This window comes from Pristis pectinata, chromosome 23 (assembly GCF_009764475.1).
Source record: "Pristis pectinata isolate sPriPec2 chromosome 23, sPriPec2.1.pri, whole genome shotgun sequence".
NCBI lineage: Eukaryota > Metazoa > Chordata > Chondrichthyes > Rhinopristiformes > Pristidae > Pristis > Pristis pectinata.
This window is the reverse complement of record NC_067427.1, coordinates 31,762,925-31,775,824: the sequence shown is the minus strand read 5'-3', so window position 1 is coordinate 31,775,824 and position 12,900 is coordinate 31,762,925. Positions and strand designations below refer to the sequence as shown.

Genomic DNA, 12,900 nt, shown 5'->3' with positions numbered 1-12,900 from the left:
GTCACAGCATGACAGAGGAGGATGGAAAAGAGGAAGAGGCATCGCGGAATTGATTAAGAACTCCATTACAGCAGTAATGAGGGAGGACAGCCTGGAAGGCTCCTCAGATGAGGCTATACCGGCAGAACTTAAGAACAAAAGGGGGCAACTACTTTCTTGGGACACAAGAATCGGTGGAGTCGTTGATGGAAGGATCGTCTGAGGACTTGGGATGATATTGGAACGATATTGGGATGATATTACCATCTTAGCTGGTAATATGGGCAGAGTAACAGCAGATGGAATTTAATCCGGATAAGTGCAAGATGATTCACTTTGGGAAGACTAAAAATGGTAGGCCATACAGAGTGAATGGGAGAACTGATGGACCTTGGTTGCCATGCCTAGGGATCCCTGAAGGTGGCAGCACAGATAGATAAACTGGTGAAATCATCTGCCTTATTCGCCAGGACATCGTATGTAAGAGCAGGGAGGCTGTGGTACAACGATATAAAACATTGTCTAGGCCAAAGCTAGGGTACTGTGTATGATTCTAGTTGGCAAATAGTAGGAAGTATGTGACTGCTCTGAAGAGGGTGCAGAGGAGGTTCACCAGGGTGCTGCCTGGGATGGAGCATTTCATTTCTGAGTGACTGAATTGGTTTATTTCCATTGGAGTGGAGAACGCTGAGGGGGGATCCGATAGAGATACACAAAACTTTTCACATAATGGAGATGTTTAAAGCAGAGTGCATGGTATTAAGGTGAGGAGTGAGAGGGTTAGAGGGGATCTGAGGAATTTTTTTTCACCCAGAGAATGACTGCAATCTGGAACACTCTGCTGTAGGGGATATTGGAGTTAGCTCCTCTCACAACATACAGAAAGTACCTGGGTGAGCATTTAAAATGCCAAAACAGAGAAGGCTACAGACCAGGGCCTAGCAGAAGTGATCAGTATATACAGACGGATGGTCATTGTGGGCCGAATGGCCTGTTTCTATACTCAGATTGGGATAAATTTCTACTCAGTGTTATAAAATAACAGCCGAGTGTAGTGTGTTGGATACCGCTGGGGGATACCCTCAGGTGATAATGACAGCAGCAGCCAGATCAGTGGCACCACGACTGGCTCTGTCATACAGCAGGTAGGCGAGTGGTAGTGATAGGGGACTCTTTAGGCAGGGGCGCAGACGGGCATTTCTGTGGCCACGAGTGGGACTCCAGGATGCTGTGTAGTCTCCCTGGTGCCAGGGTCAAGGAGGTCTCTGAGCAGGCACAGGGCATTCTGAGGGGGGAGGGTGTACAGCCAGAGGTCATGGTCCCTACTAGTACTGACAACATTGGCGGGAAGAGAAATGAGGTCCTGCAAAGGGAATTTAGGTGGAAAGTTAAAAAGCAGGACCTCTAGGGCTGTAATCTTAGGATTTCACCCTGTGCCACGTGCTAGAGAGGCAAGAAAATACGAAGGTAGTGCAGTTGGAATTGAATTGGAATTGGTTTATTATTGTCACCTGGACCGAGGTACAGTGAAAAACTTGTCTTGCATACTGTTTGTACAGTTCAATTCATTACATAGTGCACTGAGGTAGTACAGGGTAAAACAATAGAGAATGCAGAGTAAAGTGTCACAGCTGCAGAGAAAGTGCAGTGCAGGTAGACAATAAGGTGCAAGGTCATAACGAGGTAGATTGTGAGGTCAAGAGTCCATTTTATCTTACCAGGGAACTGTGCAATAGTCTTATAACAGGAGAATAGAAGCTGTCCTTCAGCCTGGTGGTACGTGCTTTCAGGCTTTTATATCTTCTGCCCAATGGGAGAGGGGAGAAGAGAGAATGTCCGGGGTGGGAGGGGTCTTTGATTATGCTGGCTGCTTTACCTAGGCAGCGAGAAGTGTAGGCAGAATGCATGAGGGGAGGCTTGTTTCCATGGTGTGTGGGCTGTGTCCACAACTGTCTGCAATTTCTTGCAGTCCTGGGCAGAGCAGTTGCCATACCAAGCCATGATGCATCCAGATAGGATGCTTTCTATGGTGCATCGATAAAAATTGGTGAGGGTCAATGGGGATGTGCCAAATTTCTTTAGCCTCCTGAAGAAGTTGGGACGCTGGTGAGCTTTCTTGGCCGTGGTGTCTACGTGGTTGGACCAGGACATGCTATTTGTGATGTTCACTCCTAGGAACTTGAAGCTCTCAACCCTCTCGACCTCAGTACCATTGATGTAGATAGGAGCATGTACACCCGGCCCCCCTTTCTGAAGTCAATGAGCTCTTTTGTTTTGCTGACATTGAGGGAAAGGTTGTTGTCATGACACCATGTCACTAAGCTATCTCCTTTCTGTACTTGGACTCATTGTTATTTGAGATCTGGCCCACCAAGGTGGTATCATCTGCAAACTTGTAGATGGAGTTAGAGCAGAATCTGGCCATACAGTCATGAGTGTATAGGGAGTAAAGTAGGGCTGAGAACGCAGCCTTGTGTGGCACCGGTGTTGAGAACGAAGGAGCTGGTGCAGGGGGGAGGGCATCAGGTACAGGGATCATTGGGCTCTCTTCCAGGGCAGGAGGGACATGTACAAGAAGGACAGGTTGCGCCTAAACTGGAGGAACAATATCCTTGTGGGGACGTTTGTGAGTGCTACTCGGGGGGGGGGGGGGGGGGGGGGCTTAAACTAGCAAGGCAGGGGGATGGGAACCAGAGTGGTAGGTCAGCAGATGGAGGGATTGAGGGAAAGATGGAAGTTAGACCCTGATAGGAAAGACAGGCAGGGCCAGGTTAATGAACATGATGGGATTGATGGGCTGAAGTGTGTTTATTTCAATGCAAGTATTCTCAGTAAGGCAGATGAACTCAGAGCCTGGATCAGTGCATGGAATTACTGATGCAGGGTTTCGACCAAAGATGTTGACAGTTTCTTTCCTCCCACAGATGCTGCTTGACTCACTGAGCTCTTCCAGAAGATGGTCTGTTGCATGGGACTATGACATTGTGGCCATGACAGAGACTGGTTTGAAAGAGGGAGAGGACTGGCAGCTCAGCGTCCTAGAGTTTCAATGTTTCAGACATGATAGAGAGGGATGTAATAGGGGTGGAGTTGCATAATTAATCAGAGAGAATCTCACAGCTGCACTCAGAGAGGACGTACTGGAGGGCTCATCACTGAAGCAATGTGGGGAGAGCTCAAAAATAAGAAAGGTGCAATATCCCTGATGGGGTTATACAATAGGCATCCCACTAGCCACTGGGAGATGGAGGAACAGATATGCAGATAGATTATGAAAAGATGTAAAAGCAACAGGGTTGTTATAGTGGGCAACTTTAACTTCCCCAATATTGACTGGGAATTCCTTACTGCAAGAAGCTTAGACGTGGCAGAATTTGTGTGGTGCATCCAAGAGGGTTTCTTAAAACAGTATGTAGACAGTCCAGCTGAAGGAGAGCACGTAGTGGACTTTGTATTTGGAAGCGAGCCTGGTGCTTGAAGTTTCAGCGGGAGAGCATTTTGGGAATAGTGATCATGACTCCATAAGTTTTAAGATGGTTATGAATAAGGATGAGTCGAGACCTTGTCGGAAAGTGCTAAATTGGGGGAAGGCAGATTACGACATTATTAGGGAGGAGCTAGGGAGAGTAGATTGGGAGCAGCTGTTATTGGGCAAGTTCACATCTGGCATGTGGGAGTAATTTAAAGTCCAGCTATTCAGAGCTCAGGGCCGACAATGTTCCAGTAAGAGGGAAGGACAAGGATGGCAAGGTTCGGGAACATTGGATGATGAGAGATGTTGCAAGTTTAGCCATAAAAGAAAAGGAAACATAGGAAGCTTACAAAGTTCTAGAGTTCAAGAAGTTTACGAAGGTGAAATCAGACTGGGCCCTGAAGGAATATATAGAAAGCAGGAAAGAACTCAAGCAGAGAATTAGTAGGGTCTAAAGGGCCATGAAATGTCCTTAGTATGTGCGATTAAGGATAATCCAAAGCATTTTCTACATACATTAAAACAAGAAGGTAGCTAGGGAAAGAAGGACCACTCAAGGATAACGGAGGGAATTTGTGCCTGGAGCCCAAGGATGTGGGCGAGGTATTAAATGAGTCCTTTGCATCAGTGTTCACCAAGGAGAAGGACATGGACGATAGGTAAGTGTGGGGGTATGGTAATAATCTAGGACACGTTGAGATCAAAAAGGCAGTGGTGTTTGGGTCCTTTGGAGGGCATTAAAGTGGAAAAGTTCCCAGGGCCTGATGGGATCTATCCCAGGTTATCAAGAGAGGTAAAAGAGGAGATTGTTGGGCACATCCAAAGATCTTTGGATCCTTCCTAGCCACAGGTGAGGTTCCAGAGGACTGGAGAGTCGCCAATGTTGTTCCTTCGTTAAAGAAGGGAAACAGGGATAATCCAGGAAATTATAGGTCATTGAGCTTCACATCAGAGGTAGGGAATCTATTGGAGAGAATACTTAGGGATAGGAGTTACTCAGATTTGGAAAAGCGGGGGCTTATTAGGGACAGTCAGCATGGTTTCGTGCAGGGCAGGTCATGTCTTACAAACTTGAATATTTGAGGAGATGATGAAGATGATTGATGAAGGAAGGACAGTGGATGTTGTCTACGTGGACATTAGTAAAGTATTTGACAAGGTCCCTTGTGGTAGTCTGATCCAGGAGATTAAGATGCATAGGATCCTTAGTGACTTGATAGTTTGGATTCAAACTTGGCCTGCCCATAGGATACAGAAGGTAGATGTGAAGAGGTGTTATTCTAACTGGAGGTCTTTAATCAGCGGTGTTCTTCAGGGATCAGTGCAGGGACTCCTGTTGTTTGTGATATACAGTATATAAATGACTTGGATGAAAATGTAGATGGGCTGATTAGTAAGTCTGCAGATAGTGAAGAAGCTTGTCAAAGGATACAGCAAGACATAGATCAGTTGTAGATATGGGCAGAGTTTAATCCAGGCAAGTGTGCGGTGTTGCACTTTAGGAGGTCAAATGTAAGGGGAACATATATAGTAGATAGCAAGATTCTTCAAAGCATTAATGTACAGAGGGATCTTAGGGTCCAAGTCCATAGCTCCCTGAAAGTGGCAACACAAGTAGATAGTGTGGTAAAGAAGGCTCACGGCATGCCTGCCTTCATCGGTCAGGACATTGAGTATAAGACTCTGAAAGTCACTTTGCAGCTGTATAATACTTTGATTAGACCACATTTGAAGTATTATGTGCAGTTCTGGTCACCCCATCACAGGAAGGATGTGGGGGCTTTGGAGAGGGTGCGAAAGCAATTCACCAGGATGCTGCCTGGATTAACTATAGCTATAAAGAGAACATTAGAACATTAGCTATGAAGAGAAGTTGGACAAACTTGGGCTGTTTTCTCTGAAGCATCAAAGGCTGAGGGGAGACCTGATAGAAGTTTATAAAATTATGAGTGGCATAGAAAGTGTAGACAGTCTTTTTCCCAGGGTAGAAATGCCAAGGGCATAGAATCAGAATCAGGTTTATTATCACCGACTTACATGTCGTGACATTTGTTGTTTTGCAGCAGTAGTACAGTGCAAAGACATAAAATTACTATAACTCACAATTATAAATTACAAACTAAATAAATAGTGCAAAGAAAAAGCAATAACGAGGTAATGTTGATGGGTTGAGAAATCTGATGGCGGAAGAGAAGAAGCTGTTCCTAAATCATTGAGTGTGGGTCTTCAGGCTCCGGTACCTCCTCCCTGATGGTAGTAATGAAAGCATATCCCGGATGTTGAGGGTCCTTAATGAAGAATGCCACCTCTTGAAGCACTGCCTTTTGAAGGTGTCCTCGATGGTGGGGAGGGTTGTGCCCGTGATGGAGCTGGCTAAGTCTACAACCCTCTGCAGCCACTTGTGATCCTGTGCATTGAAGCCTCCATACCAGACGGTGATGCAACCAGTCAGAATGCTCTCCACCGTACATCTATAGAAATTTGCAAGAGGCTTTGGTGACATACCAAATCTCCTCGAACTCCTAATGAGGTATAGCCGCTGGCGTGCTTTCTTAATGATTGCATTCATGTGTTGGGCCCAGCACAGATCCTCCAAGATGTTGATGCCCAGGAAGTTGAAGCTGCTCACCCATTCCATTGCTGACCCCTCAATAAGCACTGGTGTGTGTTCTCCCGACTTCCCCTTCCTGAAGTTCACAATCAATTCCTTGGTCTTGTTGACACTGAGTGCGAGGCTGGTTGACACCACTTGACCAGCCGATCTATCTCACTCCTGTACAATTCCTCGTCGCCATCTGAGATTCCGCCAACAACAGTGATGTCATCGGCGAATTTATAGATGGCATTTGAGCTGTGCTTGGCCACACAGTCATGAGTGTAAGTTCAAGGTGCTTAAAGGAGATGTGCAGGAAAAGTTTCTTTTACACAGAGAGTGGTGGGTGCCTGGAACATGCTGCCAGGAGTGGTGGTGGAAGGAGACACAGAAGTAACTATTGAGCAGTACTTAGACAGGCACATGAACATGCAGGGAATTGAGGGATATGGACCATTGCAGGGTGATAGGTTTGCTTAATTTGGCATCATGGTTGGTACAAATTTCATGGACTGAAGAGCCTGTCCTGACTGTACTGTTCTATGTTCTAAGCACTGAACATCAGCCACTGATCATCTAGAGATGAGGGGTGGGGGGGGGGGGGGGCAGGAAGGAGGAGAGAGAAGGGAAAGAGAACAAGGCAGAGAGGGAAAATGGGAGGCAAGGGGGAAGAGGGAGAGAGGATGGAGAGAGGGGAAGATGAGAGGAGAAGATGACGGGGAAAGAGGAGAAAGAAGGGGGGGAAGAGGGTGAGCGGTAGGTGGCAAAGAGTGGATGGGAAAGAGGGGAGAGGGTGAGAGGAGAGGGGAAGTTGGGAGAGGGGTGAGAGGGAAGGGGATGGGGAGGGGGACGGGGTAAGGCAAAAAGCGAAATGCATTGAGCGACAGGAGTTGAGAGCAAGTGGGGTGAGGTGAGGGGCTAGAGGGACTGGAGATCAAGATGGTGGAGGGGAAAGGGATGTGGGGATGAGGGAGGGTGTTTGGTTTGGAGAGGTGGGGGAGGGAAATGTGTGTGGGGGATGGCCATATAAGGGAAAAGAGGGGAAAGGGGAAGGCAGGGGCAGTTTGAGTGGGGGTAGAGGGAGAGGGGATGTGGAAAGAGAAGGGGTCTGGAGGAGAACTGGCGAATGGGGGAATTGGTTGGATGGAGGGGAGAGGGAGACGAGAGAGATGGAAGAGGAGGGAGAGTGTACGTCAGTGGGGAGGGTCAGGGGATAGGCAGGAGAGGTTGGGGTGGAGTTTAAGTGGAAGGCACGTAGGAAGTGGTAAAGGGGAGAGGGGAATGGGGAACAGGGAGAGGGAGAGTGGGCAGGAGTGAATGGGGGAGGAAGGGAGGGATCAGGTGGAAGGGTGGAGGGGAGAGGAGTTGGAGGGGCAGTGTGGCTGGTTGGATAGGCGAAGGGAAGTTGGGGATGGAGGGGAACTGGAGAGTGGGAGTTGAGGAGGAGAGGGTTTTTGTAGAGAAGGACAGTGGAATGTGGAGGGGGCGAGGGAGTGAGCCGGGGAAGAGGGCGAGCCAGGAGGACGGGGGAGAGGAGGCTGGGGAGGCCATTGCGGGAGGAGGGGGTGACCAGAAGGCTAGGACGGGGAGGAGTGGACAGTGAGGGGTGAGACGTGGACAGTGAGGGGTGGGGTGAGGGAGAGTGAAGGGGAGAGGAGGCATGAAGGAAAGGGGGTGAGGAGTTGGGAAGAGGGGTGGGAGTGAGGAGGAGAGAGAATGTTTGGTGGATGGTGATGGGGGATGATAAGGGGGTTTGTGGTGGGCTGAGGGAAGGGAGGCAGGGTGGTGGGAGGAGTTAAAGGGTAGAGCAAAGAGAGGGAGTAAGGGTAGGGTGAGGGAGCTGGGGAGGAGGAAGGCAGGATGAGGAGGAAGGTGATGAAGAGGGGGTATGAGGAGGGGCAACGAGGAGAGGCGGATGAGGAGAGGCGGATGGGGAGGCGGAGGAGGGGGGGTGGGGCTGAGTGGGACAGGTTGACAGGGATGGGGGGTGAGGTGAGTAGGGTCAAGTGAGTGGGGTAAGAGGGGTGGGGTGAAGAGGGAGATGAGGGGGTGAGGGGTGGGGTGAAGAGGGAGATGAGGGGGTGAGGGGGTCGGGGTGAGAGAGATGGGGTGACAGGGATGAGGGGGTGAAGGGGATGAGGGGGTGAAGGGGATGAGTGGTCATAGGGGTGAGGTGAAGGATGGTGAGGTGAGGGGAATGAAGGATGAAGAGTGAGGAGGACGTGGGGTGAGCAGGATGGGGGATGAGGGTATGGGGTGGGGTGGTATGGGGAGGGGATGAGAGGAGGGGAGAGGAACGGTGAGGGAGTGAAAGGGAAGGGGAGGGTTGAGGTGGATAAGGGTTAGTGATAGTGAGGGGAGAGGAGATGGGGTGGGTAGGGAGAGGGAGGGGGAGGGAGAGGGAGGGAGAGGGAGAGGGAGGGGGAGAGGGAGGGGGAGGGAGGGGGAGGGAGGGGGAGGGAGGGGGAGGGAGGGGGAGGGAGGGGGAGAGGGAGGGGGAGGGAGGGGGAGAGGGAGGGGGAGGGAGGGGGAGAGGGAGGGGGAGGGAGGGGGAGAGGGAGGGAGAGGGAGGGGGAGGGAGGGGGAGGGAGAGGGAGGGGGAGGGGGAGGGAGGGGGAGGGGGAGGGAGGGGGAGAGGGAGGGGGAGGGAGGGGGAGAGGGAGGGGGAGGGAGAAAGGGAGAGGGAGGGGGAGGGAGGGGGAGGGAGGGGGAGAGGGAGGGGGAGGGAGGGGGAGAGGGAGGGGGAGGGAGGGGGAGCGGGAGGGGGAGGGAGGGGGAGAGGGAGGGGGAGGGAGGGGGAGAGGGAGGGAGGGGGAGAGGGAGGGAGGGGGAGAGGGAGGGAGGGGGAGAGGGAGGGGGAGGGAGGGAGAGGGAGGGGGAGGGAGGGAGAGGGAGGGGGAGGGAGGGAGAGGGGGGAGGGAGGGGGAGGGGGGAGGGGAGGGGGAGGGGGAGGGGGAGGGGGAGGGGGGAGGGGGAGGGGGAGGGGGAGGGGGGGAGGGGGAGGGGGAGGGGAGGGGGGAGGGGGAGGGGGAGGGGGGGAGGGAGGGGGAGGGGGGAGAGAGGGAGGGAGGGAGGGAGGGAGGAGGGGGGGAGGGGGTTGAGGGAGGGAGGGAGGGAGGGAGGAGGGGGGGAGGGGGTTGAGGGAGGAGGGGGTGGGTGAGGGAGGGGTGAGGGGAGGGTAGGTGATTGCCAGGGTAGAGGAGGGGTTGAGGGGGTAGAGGAGGGGTTGAGGGGGAGGAGGAGGGAGAGAGGGGGAGGAGGGAGGAGGGAGAGAGGGGGAGGAGGAGGGAGAGAGGGGGAGGAGGAGGGAGAGAAGGGGAGGAGAGGGAGTGAGGGGGAGGCCGGCCTGGAGCTGGGCCCAGGGGGTGGGTCCAGGCGCTGGACCGCCGCCCGCCCGCAGGGGAGGCAGAGCTGCGGCTCGGAGCGGGAGAGGAGAGCGGCGGATCAGGTACAGCGGCCTGGGCGCTGGGGATCGGGCCGGGCAGCGGCGGCTCTCGGGGATCCGGCCTCGGGCCGCGCCACCACTCAGTGCCCGGGCCGGGGGGAGGGGGGTCTCGGCCGGCCGGCTGGGCGCGGGATCGAGCGCCGGAGCAGCGGCCTTGCGCCGGGCCTGCAGCCGGCCGCGGGGCTCGGTGCTGCCGGCTGAGCTCGGCGCCTTTCCCGGGGGGCAGGGGGGGAGGGAAGGGGCAGGGGGAAGGGGCCCGGCGCTGGGAGCCGTGTGAAGGATGTGACAACGCTGAGGGGGCTGTGGGACTGAGCCCAGGCACCGGGGATCCACGAACGGAAAGCCGGGTTTGACTGATCCCTGAGGATGTGACTGGTGGGATGGACATGGGCGACCTGTGGTGTATGGGCATGTTTTGGAAGTTGTCCATGAAGGTCCCACACAGGAGCTTGGTTCATGAGGTTGGAGCGCACAAAACTGGGGTTGGTAGGGTCAGAGAAACGGTCCCTTCAGCCCACCACGTCCATGCCAACCCTTATTTTGCTCATCTACTCATCCTATTTCCCCTCATTGGAAGGGTCTCAACCCGAAATGTCGACTGTCCGCTTCCCGACCTGCTGAGTTCCTCCAGCGTTTTGTGTGTTGCTCCAGATTCCAGCATCTGCAGCCTCTTGTGTCTCCTCCAACATCTCGCTTGTTGCTCCAGGTTTCAGCATCTGCAGTCTCTTGTGTCTCCTTCTATGCCTTGCTTATTTGTGTCTTTCTAAATCCTTCTTAAACATAGTGGCTGTATCTGACTCCACCACCTCCTCTGGTAGTGAGTTCCAGACATATAGCACTCACTGTGTAAAAAAAACTTACTCCTCAGATTTGCTTTAAAACTCCTTCTTCTCACCTTAAATCTATGCCCTCTTGTTTTTGATACTGAAGTCGACTGAGAATCGGATATCAGACAGAAAGCGAAGTGTGGGAATAAATCTCAGGTTGGCAGGCTGTGAGTCATGGGGGGACTGTGCTCAGACCAACCTTTTCACAATCCCTACCAACAGCTGGCTGAGGGGACCAAATGTCATATTTGCTGATGATACAAAACTAGGTAGGATTGTAAGGAGGGGGGAAGATGTGATGAGGCATCAAGGGAATACAGAGACACTGAGAAAGTGGGCAAGGGCACAGTCGATGCACTATAATGTAGAAAAATGTTGAGGTGTCCAATTTGGTGCACAAAACGGAAAGCAGAGTGTTTCTTAAATGGTGAGAAATCAGGTAGTGTTGATGTTGAAAGGGACCTGGGTGTCCTTGTTCACAAGTCACTGATTGGCAAGATACAGGTGCAGTAAACAATTAGAAAGGCAAATGGTATGTTAGCCTTTATTACCAGAAGATTTGAGTACAGGAGTAAAGCTGCCTTATCACACCTGGAGTATTTCTTTATGTGTTAAAAATTGAACATGTTAGCCTTTAAGGGAGTTATCTTTTTCATTCATTCAAGGGATGTGGGCTCCACAGGCTGAGCCAGTATTTAGTTGCCCATCCCTAGTTGCCCTTGAGAAGGTGGTGATGAGCTGCCTTTTTGAACTGCTGCAGTCCTTGAGGTGTGGGTATGCCCATAGTGCTGTTAGGGAGAGAGTTCCAGGATTTTGACTCGGCAAAGGTGAAGAAACAGCGATATATTTCCAAGGCAGGATGGTGCATGGCTTGGAGGGCAACTTCTCGGTGGTGGAATTCCCCTGCTTTTGCCACCCTTGTCCTTCTAGTTGGTAGAGTTATGCGTTTCGAAAGTGCTGTGTAAGGGATCTTGATGAGTTGCCACAGTGCATCCTATAAATGGTACAAACTGCTGCTACTGTGCGTCAGTGGTGCAGTGAGTGAATGGTTGTGGATGGGGTGCCTATCAAGTGGGTTGCAATGTCTTGTATGGTGTCAAGCTTCTTGCGTATTGTTGAAACTGTACTCATCCAAGCAAGTGGAGAGTGTTCCTGACTTGAGCCTCATTGGGGAGTTCGGAGGTGAGTTACGCACCACGGGATTCCCAGCCTCTGACATGCTCTTGTAGCTACACTGTGTATATGGCTACTCCAGTTCAGTTTCTAGTCAATGGTAACCCCCTTGATATGGATGATGGGGGATTCAGTGATAGTAATGCCATGGAATGTGAGGGGGTGATAGCTGGGTTTTCTCTTGTTGGATATCGTCATTGCCCGACACTTGTTTGGCGTGAATGTTACTTGCCACCTATCAGCCCAGGCCCGGATATTGTCCAGCTCTTGCTGCATTTGGATGTGGTTTGCTTCATTATCTGAGGAGTTGCAAATGGTGAACATTGTGCAATCATCTGCAATTATCTCTACAATTGAAGGAAGGTCATTGGTGAAGCAGCTGAAGAGGGATAGGCATAGGATATTACCCCGAGGACCTCCTTCAGAGATGTCCTGTAACTGCAATGATTGACTTCCAGCCACCACAACCATCTTCCTTTGTGCCAGGTATAATTCCAACAGTGCAGCAAACATTCACTACACTGGTTCCAGGGATGTTGGAGAGTTTGCCTCAGGAGAGATTGAGTTGACTGAGCCTGTAGAAGAATGAGATGAACTTACAACATCCTTGCAAAGCTTGATAGGCCGGATGTAAGGAGAATATTTCCCGGGCTGAGGAATCCGGCAGTAGCGGTCACAGTTTCAGAATATGGGGAGGCCATTGAGGATTGAGGTGAGGAGAAATTTCTTCACTCAGAGGCTGATAGATCTTTGAAATTCTCTCCCCTGGGGGACTGTGGAGTGCTATTGTTGAGTTCATTCATTTCATTGTTCAATAGATTTCTGGATTTTAAGGGAGCCAAGGGATATAGAAGCATAAAATCTTAGTTACACACAGTAGGTCATTTGTCCGATTGTGTCTACACCTGCTCTCTGTCAGGGCAACCCACTAGTTCCAGCCCATGGCTCTTTCTCCTTAGTATTGCAAACTTTTCTCCACCGTATATTTTATCCACTTTCCTCTTGACAACCACAATGGAACCTGCTTCCACATGCTACATGAAAATGTGTTTCCTAGTGTCACGCTTAATTCTTTTCCCCTTTATTTTATATCTGGGACCCCCGATCCTCAATCCCTCCACCCAAGAGAATAGCCCCCCACTATCCACTCTGTCCAGAATTATTTTCATTTTACCTGCTTCTATCAAATCTCCCCTCAACAGTCTGTTCAAAAAAACAGTCTCAGCCTCTCTAACCATCCTTGTAGTTCCTCCTCTCAGGAGCCATTTTTGTAAATCTCTGCACCCTCTCATGCTTTCAGCTCCTTCCTATAATATGACAACCAAACTTGAACATAGTGCTCTCTTTGAGACCAGACCAGTTCACTGTCACTTCCTGGCTTTTGTACTCCATGTCTCTATTAATAAAACCC

At 51.3% G+C, this 12,900-nt stretch overlaps 1 protein-coding gene across 2 annotated transcripts in view; it reads left to right on the top strand.

The window, feature by feature from the left end:
- Window positions 1–9,384: 9,384 nt before the first annotated feature.
- The window catches only part of LOC127582080 (discoidin domain-containing receptor 2-like), an 89,131-nt gene continuing 85,615 nt past the window's right edge, over window positions 9,385–12,900 (top strand). For both annotated transcript variants that reach the window (XR_007958054.1, XM_052037072.1), the window contains exon 1: window positions 9,385–9,492. The gene's annotated coding sequence lies outside the window, so the exon portion shown is untranslated. The remainder of the gene's footprint in view (window positions 9,493–12,900) is intronic.